This window comes from Rhinopithecus roxellana, chromosome 4 (assembly GCF_007565055.1).
Source record: "Rhinopithecus roxellana isolate Shanxi Qingling chromosome 4, ASM756505v1, whole genome shotgun sequence".
NCBI classification, from domain to species: Eukaryota; Metazoa; Chordata; class Mammalia; order Primates; family Cercopithecidae; genus Rhinopithecus; species Rhinopithecus roxellana.
Window position 1 is genome coordinate 85,979,881 of NC_044552.1, and position 19,383 is coordinate 85,999,263.

Genomic DNA, 19,383 nt, shown 5'->3' on the forward strand with positions numbered 1-19,383 from the left:
TGCTCTGATCTTAGTTATTTCTTGCCTTCTGCTAGCTTTTGAATGTGTTTGCTCTTGCTTCTCTAGTTCTTTTAATTGTGATGTTAGAGTGTCAATTTTAGATCTTTCCTGCTTTCTCTTGTGGGCATTTAGTGCTGTAAATTTCCCTCTACACACTGCTTTAAATGTGTCCCAGAGATTCTGGTATGTTGTATCTTTGTTCTCATTGGTTTCAAAGAACATCTTTATTTCTGCTTTCATTTCGTTATGTACCCAGTAGTCATTCAGGAGCAGGTTGTTCAGTTTCCATGTAGTTGAGTGGTTTTGATTGAGTTTCTTAGTCCTGAGTTCTAGTTTGATTGCACTGTGGTCTGAGAGACAGTTTGTTATAATTTCTGTTCTTTTACATTTGCTGAGGAGTGCTTTACTTCCAATTATGTGGTCAATTTTGGAATAAGTGTGATGCGGTGCTGAGAAGAATGTATATTCTGTTGATTTGGGGTGGAGAGTTCTATAGATGTCTATTAGGTCTGCTTGGTGCAGAGATGAGTTCAATTCCTGGATATCGTTGTTAACTTTCTGTCTCGTTGATCTGTCTAATGTTGACAGTGGAGTGTTAAAATCTCCCATTATTATTGTATGGCAGTCTAAGTCTCTTTGTAAGTCTCTAAGGACTTGCTTTATGAATCTGGGTGCTCCTGTATTGGGTGCATATATATTTAGGAGAGTTAGCTCTTCCTGTTGAATTGATCCCTTTACCATTATGTAATGGCCTTCTTTGTCTCTTTTGATCTTTGATGGTTTAAAGTCTGTTTTATCAGAGACTAGGATTGCAACCCCTGCTTTTTTTTGTTCTCCATTTGCTTGGTAGATCTTCCTCCATCCCTTTATTTTGAGCCTATGTATGTCTCTGCATGTGAGATGGGTCTCCTGAATACAGCAGACTGATGGGTCTTGCCTCTTTATCCAGTTTGCCAGTCTGTGTCTTTTAATTGGAGCATTTAGTCCATTAACATTTAAGGTTAATATTGTTATGTGTGAACTTGATCCTGTCATTATGATATTAACTGGTTATTTTGCTCAGTTAGTTGATGCAGTTTCTTCCTAGCCTCGATGGTCTTTACATTTTGGCATGTTTTTGCAATGGCTGGTACCGGTTGTTCCTTTCCATGTTTAGGGCTTCCTTCAAGGTCTCTTGTAAGGCAGGCCTAGGTGGTGACAAAATCTCTAAGCATTTGCTTATCTGTAAAGGATTTTATTTCTCCTTCACTGATGAAACTTAGTTTGGCTGGATATGAAATTCTGGGTTGAAAATTCTTTTCTTTAAGAACTGTTGAATATTGGCCCCCACTCTCTTCTGGCTTGTAGAGTTTCTGCTGAGAGATCTGCTGTTAGTCTGATGGGCTTCCCTTTGTGGGTAACCCGACCTTTCTCTCTGGCTGCCCTTAAGATTTTTTCCTTCATTTCAACTTTGGTTAATCTGGCAATTATGTGTCTTGGAGTTGCTCTTCTGGAGGTGTATCTTTGTGGCGTTCTCTGTATTTCCTGAATTTGAATGTTGGCCTGCCCTACTAGGTTGGGGAAGTTCTCCTGGATGATATCCTGAAGAGTGTTTTCCAACTTGGTTCCATTTTCCCCCTCACTTTCAGGCACCCCAATCAGACGTTGATTTGGTCTTTTTACATAATCCCATACTTCTTGCAGGCTTTGTTCATTTCTTTTTCTTCTTTTTTCTTTTGGTTTCTCTTCTCGCTTCATTTCATTCATTTGATCCTCAGTCGCTGATACTCTTTCTTCCAGTTGATCGAGTCGGTTACTGAAGCTTGTGCATTTGTCATGTATTTCTCGTGTCATGGTTTTCATCTCTGTCATTACGTTTATGACCTTCTCTGCATTAATTAGTCTAGCTGTCAATTCTTCCACTCTTTTTTCAAGATTTTCAGTTTCTTTGCGCTGGGTACGTAATTCTTCCTTTAGCTCTGAGAAGTTTGATGGACTGAAGCCTTCTTCTCTCATCTTGTCAAAGTCATTCTCTGACCAGCTTTGATCCGTTGCCGGCGATGAGCTGCGCTCCTTTGCAGGGGGAGATGCGCTCTTATTTTTTGAATTTCCAGCTTTTCTGCCCTGCTTTTTCCCCATCTTTGTGGTTTTATCTGCCTCTGGTCTTTGATGATGGTGACGTACTTATGGGGTTTTGGTATAGGTGTCCTTCCTGTTTGATAGTTTTCCTTCTGACAGTCAGGACCCTCAGCTGTAGGTCTGTTGGAGATTGCTTGAGGTCCACTCCAGACCCTGTTTGCCTGGGTATCAGCAGCAACGGTTGCAGAAGATAGAATATTGCTGAACAGTGAGTGTACCTGTCTGATTCTTACTTTGGAAGCTTTGTCTCAGGGGTGTACTCCACCCTGTGAGGTGTGGGGTGTCAGACTGCCCCTAGTGGGGGATGTCTCCCAGTTAGGCTACTCAGGGGTCAGGGACCCACTTGAGCAGGCAGTCTGTCTGTTCTCAGATCTCAACCTCCGTGTTGGGAGATCGACTGCTCTCTTCAAACCTGTCAGACAGAGTTGTTTGCATCTGCAGAGGTTCTGCTGCCTATTTGTTGTTTTTTTTTTAGCTGTGCTCTGTCCCCAGAGGTGGAGTCTACAGAGACAGGCAGGTTTCCTTGAGCTGCTGTGAGCTCCACTCAGTTCGAGCTTCCCAGCGGCTTTGTTTACCTACTTAAGCCTCAGCAATGGTGGGCGCCCCTCCCCCAGCCTCGCTGCTGCCTTGCGGTTAGATCGCAGACTGCTGTGTTAGCAATGAGGGAGGCTCCGTGGGCGTGGGACCCTCCCGGCCAGGTGTGGGATATATTCTCCTGGTGTGCCCGTTTGCTTAAAGCGCAATATTGGGGTGGGAGTTACCCGATTTTCCAGGTGTTGTGTGTCTCAGTTCCCCTGGCTAGGAAAAGTGATTCCCTTCCCCCTCGCACTTCCCAGGTGAGGCGATGCCTCGCCCTGCTTCAGCTCTCACTGTTTGGGCTGCAGCAGCTGACTAGCACCGATTGTCCGGCACTCCCTAGTGAGATGACCCCAGTACCTCGGTTGAAAATGCAGAAATCACCAGTCTTCTGTGTCGCTCGCGCAGGGAGTTGGAGACTGGAGCTGTTCCTATTCGGCCATCTTACTCCCGGGAGTCTAATTTCTTTCTGCATATGGATATCCAGTTTTTCCAAGACCAAGAAGAGATTGTCCTTTCCCCATTGCAAAAGACCATTGTTTTTGGCCTCTTTATTGAAAATCAATTGACTTTAAACGTGTGGATATATTTCTGGACACTCTATTGTGTTATGTTTGTCTATTTAATTGTCAATCTATTTGTCTCTTTTAATATCAGTACCATGCTGTCTTGATTACTATAGCTTTGTTGTATATTTTGAAGACAGGTAATGTGATGCCTTCAGCTTTGTTCTTTCTTTAAATTATACTTTAAGTTCTGGGGTACATGTGCAGAACATGCAGTTTTGTTACATAGGTATACATGTGCCATGGTGCTTTGCTGCACCCATCAACCTGTTGCCTACATTAGGTATTTCTCCTAATGCTATCCCTCTCCTAGCCGCCCACCCCCTGATAGGCCCTGGTGTGTGATGTTCCCCTTTCAGTGTCCATGTGTTCTCATTGTTCAACTCCCACTTATGAGTGAGGACATGTGGTGTTTGGTTTTCTGTTCTTGTGTTAATTTACTGAGAATGATGGTTTCCAGCTTTATCCATGTCCCTGCAAAGGACATGAGCTTATCCTTTTTTATGGCTGTATAGTATTCCATGGTGTATATGTGCCACATTTTCTTTATCCACTCTATCACTGATGGACATTTGGGTTGGTTCCAAGCCTTTGCTATTGTGAATAGTGCCATAATAAACATAGCTGTGCATGTATCTTTATAGTAGAATGATTTATAATCCTTTGGGTATATCCCCAGTAATGGGATGGCTAGGTCAAATGGTATTTCTAGTTCTAGATCCTTGAGGAATCACCACACTGTCTTCCACAGTGTTTGAACTAATTTACGTTCCAACAGTGTAAACACGTTCCTATTTCTTCACATCCTCTCCAGCACTTGTTGTTTCCTGACTTTTTAATGATCCGCATTCTAAATGGTGTGAGGTGGTATCTCATTGTGGTATTGATTTGCATTTCTGTAATGACCAGTTACGATGAGGATTTTTTCATGTTTGTTGGCTGCATACATGTCTTCTTTTGAGAAGTGTCTGTTCATATCCTTTGCCCACTTTTTGATGGAGTTGTTTGATTTTTTCTTGTAAATTTGTTTAAGTTCTTTGTAGATTCTGGATATTAGCCCTTTGTCAGATGGATAGATTGCAAAAATTTTCTCCCATTCTGTAGGTTGCCTGTTTACTCTGATGATAATTTCTTTTGCTCTGCAGAAGCTCTTTAGTTTAATTAGATCCCGTTTGTCAATTTTGGCTTTTGTTGCCATTGCTTTTGATGTTTTAGACATGAAGTCTTTTCCCATGCCTGTGTCCTGAATGGTATTGCCTAGGTTTTCTTCTAGCGTTTTTATGGTTTTAGGTCTTACATTGTATTGGGAATTTCTAATGAATAAAATGAAAATGTGAATAGATTTGCGTGGTCTCCTAAAGGGTTTTGCATATGTACAATTTTTGTTTTGGAGAAAACATCAGAAGAATCACTGTTTCCTAAAATATACTTTGAGAAATGCTAGCAAAATGATAAGATTTTTAGAGCTGGAATACAATTCAGAGATGACTTATTCTAATCTTAAGATTTTAAGTTATCTAAAGTCACAAAAATAGTTAACGGCAGCGATGAATCTTAAAGCTCAGGCATTCTGAAGCCCAGTATAGCTTCTGTCAACCATTTTGTATAACTTACATTTAAAAATAAATATCTAAAATTATATAAGTTTATTATAACAAAATAAAGGAGGTTAGCCTGGGCTTTTAAAATTTTAATTAAATATAAAAGTGATGATCTATCTTTCTGTTATCTGAATAATATTCTCTAGAATTGTTGCATTTCCTTCTTGATCTACAGTAATCCTTTTGATTACTATGCATACTTTTCATGAGAAGAAAGTGTTATCATTAGATTTTGGCATTGTCTGTCAATGCTGAAAGCAATTCAGAAACAGATGGAGACCAGGAGGTGTATAGATGGCAGGAGTGTGGGGGAATGGGAGAAAGCAAAGGAGCCATCCAAGTGAAAAATGTTGGAATGGCTGAATCAAAGTGGAGCTTTATTAAAGTTTCCAGTTTCTGTTATGAAATTTGGAAATGTTACCATTCTGTAATTCCTCTAGGGGTTTCTACTTGCCTTTTTTTCAGACTGGAGAGGAAATGGCAAGCAGCCTTGTTCTATCATCAATCCCAGGGAGCTCTTGCATCTCCAGCCCTCATGCTCTGTGTGCATGCCAGCAAGTTGATAATTCCAAGAGGCTGATCTCATCTCAGGCACTTGGGAAAGGTATGAGTTCTAGGACTGGGAAAATCTTTGTCAGTCATTCTATTGGGCAACATTGAAGATAACTGTGCCAGTCTTCTCAAATCAATTTCCCGGTGTTTTGTCTTCCTTACCTGATATAGACCCCATCCAAAATGCAACAATCAAATGAACCTTTGGAGATGTCTGGGATCTAGTCCAGTGTCTAATAATCATCAGTCTGTGGACATTTCATAGGACCCTCGATGAGATTCGAAGGGTCTAAGAACCCCTGAAATAGTACACAAAAGTTGTGACCAAGTTCGTTCTTCTGAGAAAGAAGTTTATAATTTCGTTAGATTCTCAAATGGGTTGATATCCCCAAACCATTAAAAACCACTGATCTAGTCTCTCCATCCTAGATTACACATTTGAGGAATTGAGCCTCAGGGAGGCTTAATGAATGAAATTATTTAAGAATAAAGCCACACAGTTTTCAGAGGAGATTAGGCTTATAGTAGTTTTCTAATTCTATTTAAATTAACCATCAAGCATTAAATAAGTAACTTTTTAAGAAACAATATTTTTCCATATTTGGACATTCAAATTTTGAAGAGAATCTGGGTTCCATGTGGGATTAACTATCCCAGGATGAGGTTCTTTTTTCTTCTCTGTTGTTTTAAGACAGAGTCTTGCTCTGTTGTTGCCCAGGCTGGAGTGCAGTGGCACGTTCTCAACTCGCTGCATCCTCTACCTTCTGGTTTCAAGTGATTCTCATGCCTCAGCCTCCCAAGTAGCTGGGACTGCATGTGTGTGCCAGTAGTGCCCAGCAAATTTTTGTATTTTTGAAAATAGAGACAGGGTTTGACCATATTGGCCAGTCTGGTCTTGAACTGCTGACCTCAAGTGATTCACCTGCTTTGGCCTCCCAAAGTGCTGGGATTACAGGCATGAGCCACTGTGCCTGGCCCAATATGAGGTTCTTAATAGTTATTTGTGAGACATTCATAAGTGAGAGGATAAAGTCACTCCCTCTGCTATGATATTGCTCATACGTTTTCATCCACTTGTCTACTAAGCATCTCTTTTTTGTTTTTTCTTTTTCTTTCTTTCTTTTTTTTTTTGAGACGGATTCTCACTCTGTTGCCAGGCTGGAGTGCAGTGGTGCAATCTTGGCTCACTGCAACCTCCGCCTCCCTGGTTCAAGTGATTCTTCTGCTTCAGCCTCCGGAGTAGCTGGGATTACAGGCACCTGCCACCACACCCAGCTAATTTTTGTATTTTTGTTTTTAGTAGAGATGGGGTTTCATTATGTTGGCCAGGATGGGCTCAATCTCTTGACCTTATGATTCGCCTGCCTCAGCCTTCCAAAGTGCTGGGATTACAGGTGTGAGCCACCGTGCCTGGCCGCATCTCTTTTTTCCTGGTTACTTACATACACACATAATGAGGAACAAAACTTGCAAGGAAGTCTCATTTTGTATGTAGGTTCAGTATCAGTTAGAGTCCAGCTAGGAAACAGTATAATCACTATAGCTGTTCAGCAAAGAGAATTTAATAAAGGCAATTGGTCAAACAGATGATAAAAATGCTCAGCAGCCAAACAGGGTATAATAAGGCAATCCAGTGAATGGCAACAGCAACACACTACTCTCTCTATCACATGAGAAAAACAATGGCACAACTAATGTTTTCAGACCCTAAAATTTTAGAATACCTGGAAAAATTTAGGAGCATGGTAGAGGCTGCAGCTGAGAGCTAGTGCTACAGAAGGAATATAGCCATTGCCAGTGGCACCACCAAAGGCAAAGAGAGAGAGGGAAAAATACTCTGGCTTCACTACTCTTCCACTCCTATCTTCTGCCATTGCCTGTCATTGCCAAATCTTCCAGAAAGGCAGAAGATAAGACATCCTGGGAATTTTAGTTCTCTGAAATACAGGACATAATAGGAAATGGGAATATGAGCAACCTGAGAGCCAAAAACCAGTCATATGGCATAGATTCTAAACCTAATATAAAAACCAAGGGCCCCCACACTACCATTGCCACTGCTGCAAATGTCCAGACAAAGACTGGCAACCCTGTGCCTGCCAGTGCCCCACCTCAGCCAAAAAGCATGCACCATGCTGCACTGCTGCTGGCACGTGTGAATGAGTATGGATCCTGCCGCCACTGCCTGATGAAGTGCTTTGGCTGGCACCACCGGCAGTCTGGGAACACATTGGCCCCTCCAGTACAGCAGGTTCCTAACCTTGAGGACCCAGAGAACAAAGCTGGGGGCGTGATACCAGTATCCCCTAGAGTTTGAGAATGCAATTCAGAAGTCCTGAGCTGAGCTTTGGCCCCCTAAAATCTTCCAGAAATGAAGCCAGTTGACTGAACCCACCTTATACCACAATCAAACCTTCAAGGACATTAAAAGGACAAAGGAAAAACAATCTACCCAAAAGACAGTAATTTCAAAGATTGAAGGAACATCAGATCACAAAGATGAGAAAGAATTCTGGCAACTCAAAAAGCCAGAGTCTTCTTATCTGAAATGACTGCACTAGTTCCCCAGCAACAGTTCTTAACCAGGCTGACATGGCTGAAATGACAGAAATAGGATGCAGAATATGGATAGGAATGAAGATTATTGAGATTCAGGAGAAAGTTGAATCCCAATGGAAGGATTCTAAGAAATACAATAAAATGATACAGGAGATGAAAGGTAAAATGGGCTTTATAAGAAAGAACCAAACTTATCTGATAGAGCTGATAAATTCACTACAAGTATTAATATTTCAGAATTCAATTGCAAGTATTAACAGCAGAATCAACCAAGTTGAGAAAAGAACCTCAGAGCTTGAAGACTGAATCTCTGAAATAACTCAGACAAAAATAAAGTAAAAACAACAAAAGAAGGATAAATATAACAACTGAGAAGTATAGGATTATATAAAGTGACCAAATCTATGATGCACTGGCCTCCCTGAAAGAGAGGGAGAGAAAGCAAGCACCTTGGAAAACATATTTTAGGATATCATCCCTGAAAATTTCCCCAACCTTGCTAGTAAGCCCAACATTCAAATTCAGGAACTGCAGAGAACCCCTGTGAAATACCACACAAGAAGACCAATCACAAAACACATAGTTATCAAATTTTCTGAGGTCAAAATGAAAGAAAAGATATTAAGAGCAGCCAGAGAGAAGGGTTAGGTCACCTACAAAGAGAACTCCATTAGGCTAACAGTAGACCTTCTGGCATAACCCCTATAAGCTAGAAGAGACTGGGGACTCATATCCAGCATTCTTAAAGAAAAGGAATTCCAACCAAGAATTTCACATATAACCAAACTAAACTTTATAAGTGAAGGAGAAATAAGATCCTTTTTCAGACAAGCAAATGCCAAGAGAAATTGTTACCACAAGACCTGCCTTCTAAGAGGTCCTGAAGGAGGTGCTAAATATTGAAAAGAAAGACCATTACTGGCCACTAAAAAAACACACTTTAAATACATAGACCAGTGGGGGGCGGAGCAAGATGGCCGAATAGGAACAGCTCCAGTCTCCAACTCCCAGCGCGAGCGACACAGAAGACCGGTGATTTCTGCATTTTCAACTGAGGTACTGGGGTCATCTCACTAGGGAGTGCCGTACAATAGGTGCTGGTCAGTTGCTGCAGCCTGACCAGCGAGAGCTGAAGCAGGGCGAGGCATCGCCTCACCTGGAAGCGCAAGGGGGAAGGGAATCTGTTTTCCTAGCCAGGGAAACTGAGACACACAACACCTGGAAAATCGGGTAACTCCCACCCCAATACTGCGCTTTAAGCAAACAGGCACACCAGGAGAGTGTATTCCATACCTGGCCGGGAGGGTCCCACGCCCACGAAGCCTCCCTCACTGCTAACACAGCAGTCTGCGGTGATCTATCCGCAGGGCAGCGGCGAGGCTGGGGGAGGGGCGCCCGCCATTGCTGAGGCTTAAGTAGGTAAACAAAGTCGCTGGGAAGCTCGAACTGGGTGGAGCTCACAGCAGCTCAAGGAAGCCTGCCTGTCTCTGTAGTCTCCACCTCTGGGGACAGTGCACAGCTGAAGACCAACAGGGGAAGCAGTGGGGGCCGGTGCAGACGCGAACGACTCTGTCTGACAGCTTTGGGGAGAGCCGTGGATCTCCCAACGCGGAGGTTGAGATCTGAGAAGGGACAGACTGCCTGCTCAGGTGGGTCCCTGACCCCTGAGTAGCCTAGCTGGGAGACATCCCCCACTAGGGGCAGTCTGACACCCCACACCTCACAGGGTGGAGTACACCCCTGAGAGGAAACTTCCAAAGGAAGAATCAGACAGGTACACTCGCTGTTCGGCAATATTCTATCTTTGGCAACCTCTGCTGCTGATACCCAGGCAAACAGGGTCTAGAGTGGAACTCAAGCAATCTCCAACAGACCAACAGACAGTCCTTCTGACTGTCAGAAGGAAAACTATCAAACAGGAAGGACACCTATACCAAAACCCCATCAGTACGTCACCATCATCAAAGACCAGAGACAGATAAAACCACAAAGATGGGGAAGAAGCAGGGCAGAAAAGCTGGAAATTCAAAAAATAAGAGCGCATCTCCCCCTGCAAAGGAGCGCAGCTCATCGCCAGCAACGGATCAAAGCTGGTCAGAGAATGACTTGGACGAGAGGAGAGAAGAAGGCTTCAGTCCATCAAACTTATCAGAGCTAAAGGAGGAATTACGTACCCAGCGCAAAGAAACTAAAAATCTTGAAAAAAGAGTGGAAGAACTGACAGCCAGACTAATTAATGCAGAGAAGATCATAAACGAAATGACAGAGATGAAAACCATGACACGAGAAATACGTGACAAATGCACAAGCTTCAGTAACCGACTCGATCAACTGGAAGAAAGAGTATCAGCGACTGAGGATCAAATGAATGAAATGAAGCGAGAAGAGAAACCAAAAGAAAAAAGAAGAAAAAGAAATCAACAAAGCCTGCAAGAAGTATGGGATTATGTAAAAAGACCAAATCAACGTCTGATTGGGGTGCCTGAAAGTGAGGGGGAAAATGGATCCAAGTTGGAAAACACTCTTCAGGATATCATCCAGGAGAACTTCCCCAACCTAGTAGGGCAGGCCAACATTCAAATTCAGGAAATACAGAGAACGCCACAAAGATACACCTCCAGAAGAGCAACTCCAAGACACATAATTGCCAGATTCACCAAAGTTGAAATGAAGGAAAAAATCTTAAGGGCAGCCAGAGAGAAAGGTCGGGTTACCCACAAAGGGAAGCCCATCAGACTAACAGCAGATCTCTCGGCAGAAACTCTACAAGCCAGAAGAGAGTGGGGCCCAATATTCAACATTCTTAAAGAAAAGAATTTTCAACCCAGAATTTCATATCCAGCCAAACTAAGTTTCATAAGCGAAGGAGAAATAAAATCCTTTACAGATAAGCAAATGCTTAGAGATTTTGTCACCACCAGGCCTGCCTTACAAGAGACCCTGAAGGAAGCCCTAAACATGGAAAGGAACAACTGGTAGCAGCCATTGCAAAAACATGCCAAAATGTAAAGACCATCGAGGCTAGGAAGAAACTGCATCAACTAATGAGCAAAATAACCAGTTAATATCAGAATGACAGGATCAAGTTCACACATAACAATATTAACCTTAAATGTAAATGGACTAAATGCTCCAATTAAAAGACACAGACTGGCAAACTGGATAAAGAGTCAAGACCCATCAGTCTGCTGTATTCAGGAGACCCATCTCACATGCAGAGACATACATAGGCTCAAAATAAAGGGATGGAGGAAGATCTACCAAGCAAATGGAGAACGAAAAAAAGCAGGGGTTGCAATCCTAGTCTCTGATAAAACAGACTTTAAACCATCAAAGATCAAAAGAGACAAAGAAGGACATTACATAATGGTAAAGGGATCAATTCAACAGGAAGAGCTAACTCTCCTAAATATATATGCACCCAATACAGGAGCACCCAGATTCATAAAGCAAGTGCTTAGAGAATTACAAAGAGACTTAGACTCCCATACAATAATAATGGGAGACTTCAACACTCCACTGTCAACATTAGACAGATCAACGAGACAGAAAGTTAACAAGGATATCCAAGAATTGAACTCATCTCTGCACCAAGCGGACCTAATAGACATCTATAGAACTCTCCACCCCAAATCAACAGAATATACATTCTTCTCAGCACCACATCACACTTATTCCAAAATTGACCACATAATTGGAAGTAAAGCACTCCTCAGCAAATGTAAAAGAACAGAAATTATAACAAACTGTCTCTCAGACCACAGTGCAATCAAACTAGAACTCAGGACTAAGAAACTCAATCAAAACTGCTCAAATACATGGAAACTGAACAACCTGCTCCTGAATGACTACTGGGTACATAACGAAATGAAAGCAGAAATAAAGATGTTCTTTGAAACCAATGAGAACAAAGATACAACATACCAGAATCTCTGGGACACATTTAAAGCAGTGTGTAGAGGGAAATTTATAGCACTAAATGCCCACAAGAGAAAGCTGGAAAGATCTAAAATTGACACTCTAACATCACAATTAAAAGAACTAGAGAAGCAAGAGCAAACACATTCAAAAGCTAGCAGAAGGCAAGAAATAACTAAGATCAGAGCAGAACTGAAGGAGATAGAGACACAAAAAACCCTCCAAAAAATCAATGAATCCAGGAGTTGGTTTTTTGAAAAGATCAACAAAATTGACAGACCACTAGCAAGACTAATAAAGAAGAAAAGAGAGAGGAATCAAATAGACGCAATAAAAAATGATAAAGGGGATATCACCACTGACCCCACAGAAATACAAACTACCATCAGAGAATACTATAAACGCCTCTACACAAATCAACTAGAAAATCTAGAAGAAATGGATAATTTCCTGGACACTTACACTCTCCCAAGACTAAACCAGGAAGAAGTTGAATCCCTGAATAGACCAATAGCAGGCTCTGAAATTGAGGCAACAATTAATAGCCTACCCACCAAAAAAAGTCCAGGACCAGATGGATTCACAGCTGAATTCTACCAGAGGTACAAGGAGGAGCTGGTACCATTCCTTCTGAAACTATTCCAATCAATAGAAAAAGAGGGAATCCTCCCTAACTCATTTTATGAGGCCAACATCATCCTGATCCCAAAGCCTGGGAGAGACAAAACAAAAAAAGAAAATTTTAGACCAATATCCCTGATGAACATCGATGCAAAAATCCTCAATAAAATACTGGCAAACCGGATTCAGCAGCACATCAAAAAGCTTATCCACCATGATCAAGTGGGCTTCATCCCTGGGATGCAAGGCTGGTTCAACATTCGAAATCAATAAACGTAATCCAGCATATAAACAGAACCAAAGACAAGAACCACATGATTATCTCAATAGATGCAGAAAAGGCTTTTGACAAAATTCAACAGCCCTTCATGCTAAAAACGCTCAAGAAATTCGGTATTGATGGAACGTACCTCAAAATAATAAGAGCTATTTATGACAAACCCACAGCTAATATCATTCTAAATGGGCAAAAACTGGAAAAATTCCCTTTGAAAACTGGCGCAAGACAGGGATGCCCTCTCTCACCACTCCTATTCAACATAGTGTTGGAAGTTCTGGCTAGGGCAATCAGGCAAGAGAAAGAAATCAAGGGTATCCAGTTAGGAAAAGAAGTCAAATTGTCCCTGTTTGCAGATGACATGATTGTATATTTAGAAAACCCCATCATCTCAGCCGAAAATCTCCTTAAGCTGATAAGCAACTTCAGCAAAGTCTCAGGATACAAAATTAATGTGCAAAAATCACAAGCATTCTTATACACCAGTAACAGACAAGCAGAGAGCCAAATCAGGAATGAACTTCCATTCACAATTGCTTCAAAGAGAATAAAATACCTAGGAATCCAACTTACAAGGGATGTAAAGGACCTCTTCAAGGAGAACTACAAACCACTGCTCAGTGAAATCAAAGAGGACACAAACAAATGGAAGAACATACCATGCTCATGGATAGGAAGAATCAATATCGTGAAAATGGCCATACTGCCCAAGGTTATTTATAGATTCAATGCCATCCCCATCAAGCTACCAATGAGTTTCTTCACAGAATTGGATAAAAGTGCTTTAAAGTTCATATGGAACCAAAAAAGAGCCCGCATTGCCAAGACAATCCTAAGTCAAAAGGACGAAGCTGGAGGCGTCACGCTACCTGACTTCAAACTATATTACAAGGCTACAGTAACCAAAACAGCATGGTACTGGTACCAAAACAGAGATATAGACCAATGGAACAGAACAGAGTCCTCAGAAATAATACCACACATCTACAGCCATCTGATCTTTGACAAACCTGAGAGAAACAAGAAATGGGGAAGGAATCCCTATTTAATAAATGGTGCTGGGAAAATTGGCTAGCCATAAGTAGAAAGCTGAAACTGGATCCTTTCCTTACCCCTTATACGAAGATTAATTCAAGATGGATTAGAGACTTAAATGTTAGACCTAATACCATAAAAACCCTAGAAGAAAATCTAGGTAGTACCATTCAGGACATAGGCATGGGCAAAGACTTCATGTCTAAAACACCAAAAGCAACTGGCAGCAAAAGCAAAAATTGACAAATGGGATCTCATTAAACTAAAGAGCTTCTGCACAGCAAAAGAAACTACCATCAGAGTGAACAGGCAACCTACAGAATGGGAGAAAATTTTTGCAACCTACTCAGCTGACAAAGGGCTAATATCCAGAATCTACAAAGAACTCAAACAAATATACAAGAAAAAAACAAACAATCCCATCAAAAAGTGGGGAAAGGATATGAACAGACATTTCTCAAAAGAAGACATTCATACAGCCAACAGACACATGAAAAAATGCTCATCATCACTCGCCATCAGAGAAATGCAAATCAAAACCACAATGAGATACCATCTCACACCAGTTAGAATGGCAATCATTAAGAAGTCAGGAAACAACAGGTGTTGGAGAGGATGTGGAGAAATAGGAACACTTTTACACTGTTGGTGGGATTGTAAACTAGTTCAACCATTATGGAAAACAGTATGGCAATTCCTCAAGGATCTAGAACTAGATGTACCATATGACCCAGCCATCCCACTACTGGGTATATACCCAAAGGATTATAAATTATTCTACTACAAAGACACATGCACCCGTATGTTTATTGTGGCACTATTCACAATAGCAAAGACTTGGAATCAACCCAAATGTCCATCTGTGACAGACTGGATTAAGAAAATGTGGCACATATACACCATGGAATACTATGCAGCCATAAAAAAGGATGAGTTTGCGTCGTTTGTATGGACATGGATGCAGCTGGAAACCATCATTCTTAGCAAACTATCACAAGAAGAGAAAACCAAACACCGCATGTTCTCACTCATAGGTGGGAACTGAACAATGAGATCACTTGGACTCGGGAAGGGGAACATCACACACTGGGGCCTATCATGGGGAGGGGGGAGGAGGGAGGGATTGCACTGGGGAGTTATGCATGATATAAATGATGAATTGATGGGTGCTGACGAGTTGATGGGTGCAGCACACCAACATGGCATAAGTATACATATGTAACAAACCTGCACGTTATGCACATGTACCCTAAACTTAAAGTATAATAATAATAAAAAAAAATACATAGACCAGTGACACTACAAAGCAGCCACACAAACGTCTGCATAATAACCAGATAACAATAAGATGACAGAATCAAATCTACACATATCAATACTGACCTTAAATGTAAAGTAGTTAAATGCCCCAATTAAAAGTTATAGGGTGGCAAGTTGAATAAAGAAGGAAGACCCACCGGGCGCTTAAGCCTGTAATCCCAGCACTTTGGGAGGCCGAGACGGGTGGATCATGAGGTCAGGAGATCGAGACCATCCTGGCTAACACGGTGAAACCCCGTCTCTACTAAAAATACAAAAAACTAGCCAAGTGAGGTGGTGGGTGCCTGTAGTCCCGGCCATTTGGGAGGCTGAGGCAGGAGAATGGCGTGAAACCAGGAGGCGGAGCTTGCAGTGAGCTGAGATCCGGCCACTGCACTCCAGCCTGGATGACAGAGGAAGACTCCGTCTCAAAAAAAAAAAAAAAAAAAAAAAAAAAAAAAAAAAAAAAGAAGAAGAAGGAAGACCCAATGGTATGCTGTGTTCAAGAGCTCTGTCTCACATGCAATGACACCAATGGACTCAAAGTAAAGGGGTGAAGGAAAATCTACCAAGCAAATGAAAAACAGAAAAAAGTAGAGGTTGCTATTCTAATTTCAGACAAAACAGACTTTAAACCAGCAATGATCAAAAAAGACAAAGAAGGATATTAGATAGTGGTAAAGGGTTGAATTCAACAAGAAGACCTAACTATCCTAAATATATACACACCCAACACGGGGTGTCTCAGCTCAGTCAATGGCGTTTCCCTTGGACAGAGGATACAATGTCAAATCAGCTCTAGGATGCTCAGCTGCTCAGCTTAGCCAGGGCACCGATTCTGCAGGGTGCCATTTGTCAGTATGGCTCAGGCCTGGGTGTCATGACCACTCTGGGTGGCCCAAGCACTTTATCCCTGGGATGCAGGTTGGAGCTTTGGCTTAGGTACTATGGTGCATAACTGCTCTGGGTGACCAGGCACTGTTTCTTGAGAGGTAGGGCATTGCTTCCATTTAGACACCTGAGAGGCGTGATTGCTCTGAGTTTCCAAGGTACTGTTTGCTCAGGATGCAGGGTGGTGCTTCAGCTCTGGCCCAAGTGGATGGGGGGAGAAGTAGGTGGCAACCTCTGCTTGGCCCCATGGAAAAGAGTATAAGAGATGCTGACAGCTCAGCTTGGGGATATCAGGCCATTGGACTGGGGTGGTTTGGTGGTGGCTTAGCCTCAGTATGAAGGAGAGCCATGGCTACTTGTCTCCAGAGCAAGACACTTCCAAGATGCTTAGTGCAGTAGCCATGTGGGCCACAGAGGTTGGGGCACAGTGTTGGTATCTTTTCTGGAGGGAACATGGCTATGTGGACTCTAGCCAGCTCACTCAGCTGGGCTTACTGCTTGTGGCTGTAAAGATTGCAAGTGACTACAGTGGTGAGGTCTCTAGGTGTCCAAGGTGTTGTCAGGGGTTGCTGTGATCCACCTGCTTATCGCCTTGCCTTGGAAAGAAGTTCCTAGAGATTTCTAGCTTATCTCAGTTGGGGGATGGGATGGTGTTGTCCTGAGATTTCCTCTGATTCTCTATGTGGCCATCCTGAGTTTCTGTGCTCACCAAGACTTCTCTGATGCACTGTGATGCTCTCCTTCAGTTATTTTGGGAGGGGATGAGTGCTAGGGGCTTCTAGTCTGCCATCTTGCTGATGTCACTAGTTAGTTGTGGTGACTGAACAAACAAACCAAATAGGTGGGATACAAGGTGAATAATGCTGGTCTCAAGTAACTTATAACCCTCTGGTTGTTTTTGGCTTCTCCAGCAGAAATAAGAGTGTCATCCCTAGGTGGATCACCACTTTCAGCAATCTATTTTAGCCTTTTAAGTCCTTTAGGAACAGTGTAGTACAGTGAAAAGTGAATGAGTTTTGGAGTCAGAAGAACTGGGTTCAAATTTCTGCTTGATAATTATCTGTTTGACTTTGGACTAGGCTTATAATCTGCTAGAGTCTTTCTTTTCTTATGTGAAATGAAGAAAATGGTACCTACTATGTAGAGTTGTGAGGATTCAAAATAATTACTACAAAACATCTGATCTGAAAGCAGGGCCTAATAAATTGTGGCTATTATTGTGGATTTATATTATATTACAGTTATATATAACTCTCTACATATTTATATGAATCTATATATATAGATTTATATGTTATATTATAGTTACCCCACACTGGCTTTATTAGACTTTGGTTGCTGAAGTTAGATTCATTACTTTTGAAAGGAGAGTTCTAGCCAAAATTTAACTAAAAAAAATCCATTTCCCTCAAGGGTTTCTTTTCTCTATTGCAGCTTTCTACAAAGGTTCTTTTAATTTTTGTTGTTGCGGTTTTCTATGAATTTGGGAGTCCTTTGTTGCACATTTTGAAGCAGTGCTGCCGAGCTAAATGGTTGTACTTTTACTTAATGGAGCTCCAGTAGGCTAGTACCAGTTGTGTATCTTCTTCTATTTTCTTTTTGTGAAAATTATAGGGTTTTATTGTTTATAAAATTCTATTTTTTAAAATTTAGATTTGGGGGTAAATGTGCAGGTTTGTTACAAAAGTATATTGTGTGATGCTGACATATGGGCTTCTAATGATTCTTTTGCCCAAGTAATGAGTGTAGTACCCAATAGGTAGTTTTTCAACTCTTGCCTCCCTGTCTCTTTTCCTCCTTTTGGGATCCTCAGTGTTTATTGCTCCTGTCTTTGTGTCTGTGTGTAGTCAATGTTCAGCTCCCACTTATAAGTGAGAACATGTGGTTTTGATTTTCTGTTTTTGTGTCAATTTGTGCAGAATAATGGCCTGTAGCTGCATCTATATTACTGCAAAGGACATGACATGATTTCATTCTTTTTATGGCTGTGTAGTATTCCATGGTGTATATGTACCACATTTTCTTTATTTCATCCACCATTGATGGATACCTGGGTTGATTCCATGTCTTTGCTGTTGTCACAAGTCTGTGATGAACATACAAGTGCAGGGGTCTTTTTGATAGAACAATTTATTTTCCTTTGGGTATATACCCAGTAATGGGATTGCTGGGTCAAACGGTAATTCTATTTTTAGTTCTTTGCAAAATCTTTAAAGTGCTTTCCACAGGGGCTGAACAGATTTGCATTCCCACCAATAGTGTATAAGCATTCCCTTTTCTCCACAACCTTGCCAATTTCTAATTTTGGACTTTTTAATAGCAGTCATTCTGACTGGTGTGAGATGGTATCTCATTGTAGTTTTGATTTGTATAGCTCTGATGATTAGTGATGTTAAGCATTTTTTTTCACATTTATTGGCCATGTACGTGTCTTCTTTCAAGTGTCTGTTCATGTCCTTTGCCCACTTTTAATAGGGTTATTTGTTTTTTCCTTGTTGAATTGTGTAAATTTCAATAGATTATGGATATTAGTCCTTTGTTGGATGCAGAGTTTACAAATATTTTCTCCCATTCTGTAGGTTGTCTGTTTACTCTTTTGATAGTTATTTTTTTCTGTGTAGACTCTAGTTGTTTACCTTTTGAAAAGGTGCTGTGAATATGTGAATCAAAGCAAAATGAGATGTTTCTTAATTACTTGGGACATTCTAAATATGAAATTTGGAAATAATGCCATCTAAACTACATGTTCTAGGATTATTTAGATTGTTCTGCTCATTTTCTTTGAGTACATATTTAATCAACTCTTAAGGATGTTCTTCACGATTATGTTTTATTTTTATGAAACAGAGTCTCACTCTGTTGTCCAGTCTGGAGGGCAATGGTGATCTCGGCTCACTGTAACCTCTGCCTCCTGGGTTCAAGCAATTCTCCTGCCTCAGCTTCCTGAGTAGCTAGGACTACAGGTGCATCCTGCCATACTGGCTAATTTTTGTATTTTTAGTAGAGATCTATTGTATGCATATGTACCCCAAATTTCTTACTATGCTTCTAAACTTTTTAATATGGCATTGTCAGACTTTCTGAAGTTATAGGCTTAAAAAATTCCAAATAACAAGTGATAGGTAGAATACTGACTTTGTTACTGTCTGCAGTTGTCACGAGCAAGAACAAGACGATTGATTTGAGGCTGAGAGTGTAATCTGGAGAAAGAGGAGGGAAAAGTAAAAAATTTAGGAAATACAGCTGTTTACAAACTGTAATCTCTTTCTTCCTGTACTTTTTTTTTTTTTTAACCACTTCTTTAGTTTCTAATTCTGCATTTTCATCCATGGATTTGTTACTCTTCCTGTAGGACATCAACTTTATTATA